The sequence below is a fragment of the Staurois parvus genome, unplaced genomic scaffold (assembly GCF_062004578.1).
Source record: "Staurois parvus isolate SC_StPar_1 unplaced genomic scaffold, SC_StPar_1.0 ptg000006l, whole genome shotgun sequence".
Lineage (NCBI taxonomy): Eukaryota > Metazoa > Chordata > Amphibia > Anura > Ranidae > Staurois > Staurois parvus.
The window spans coordinates 1896803-1898313 of record NW_028317802.1 but is presented as its reverse complement, the minus strand read 5'-3'; the positions used below and the strand labels follow the sequence as shown (position 1 = coordinate 1898313).

The 1511-nt window shown below is 38.5% G+C and overlaps 1 pseudogene; it reads left to right on the top strand.

Moving 5' to 3' along the window:
* Nucleotides 1-929: 929 nt before the first annotated feature.
* On the top strand, nucleotides 930-1265 carry LOC149474304 (mediator of RNA polymerase II transcription subunit 4 pseudogene; annotated as a pseudogene).
* The last annotated feature ends 246 nt before the right edge of the window (nucleotides 1266-1511 follow it).

Here is a 1511-nt window from a genome sequence, read left to right as displayed (position 1 = left end):
AAAAGATATACATGTGTTTTGTGTCTCAGCAATGCAGCCTTTTCCTAAACATTCAGTGTATCTCTGGTAGGTTGTGTTAAATATGTGGATAACTTTACCCAGAGGGACTATAGTTATCAACTGAACTCCGCAGTGCATTCAGCAGTAGGAATTATGTTTGTCGAATCATGTTAACCCGTAGTAAGTATTGACGCCTGCAAAAGATAATTTCAGAAAATTGTGAATTAATGTGAGGCAAAGAAAATGAGTGCACTCAGAAGATGGCCTAATTAGGGCTCATTCACATGGGCAGAAAAAATTCTGCGTTTAGATACATACAACAGATAATTTTGTAAGTATCTAAACGCAGCACTATAGTAATCAATGAGCCCATACATGCAGCTGCGCACAAGAAAAGTAGGACACAGTTTTAAATTTTATGCTCATAGATTTGCAGATTTTTTTTATGTGTATAAACGCGCATAAATGTGAGTACTTTACTATTTTATGCAGGATCTTCCTTTCATGTAGAAAATACACATCTAAACGCATCGTTTTTTCTGACTGTGTGAATGAGCTCACAGCTTTATTGTGCAGGATACCATCATATCTGTACATTGTAGATAGTGTTAAAGTTCACCTGTCACAAAGCTGTCAACCTGAGAAATTTGTTTATTGGGTAATAAAGAAACAACATGCATTATACCACAATGGACATTAAATGTAGCTAAATTGAGTACAGGAAGCATTTGGCAAAACAAACCTGGGGACTATCATATTTCTCCCCTAACAGAAGACTACAGATACTAAAAAAATATACAAAACACTACAATGTGCATACAAACAGAATAAGATAATAATAAGAACAGATATTGGGAATTACTGTTAGCATGCAGAACATGAGAAGTGTTATTGAGTCCATACATACAGAATAAGAATAGGCAATGACAATGACACCAAAGGAGAAGAGCACGAAGGAGAAGCTGATGTCAATGCTGCCTGATGTGGAGGTTCTGTCCAGAGAATTAATAGAACTTTTGGCACTTTCATGGAACCAGAAGTTAAATAAACCTGGGAAAGAAAATCAAATTTTGGAACTTTTAATACAAAAGGATGGAGAGTTTCAGGAACTTATGAAGGTGGCATACAGTCAGGGCAAGATTCATCAAGAAAAGCAGCTCCTGGAGAAGGATGTTGAAAAAAGGGACAGTGATATCCAGCAACTACAGAAACAGCTGAAGGAGGAAGAACACATACTGGACAGTGCTGTTCTGGAGGGGACCTGAGATGTGTCAGTGCCACCATTGAGGGGATTTCTTATGGATACCATCCAGTGATGAGTTACTGCCTGTGAAGGATCCTGGTGTGATCCTGAAAACGCACTGGCCCAGTGGGTCGCAGTAAGGAGGTGAGGGGGTAATTTAGCCATTTCAGGATTTCACCATTGGTGTGAACACACATTCACCTTATCACCTGCATGAATCTGTTTCATTGGATCACGTCTTGCTATTTACACGATATTTTTTGGACTT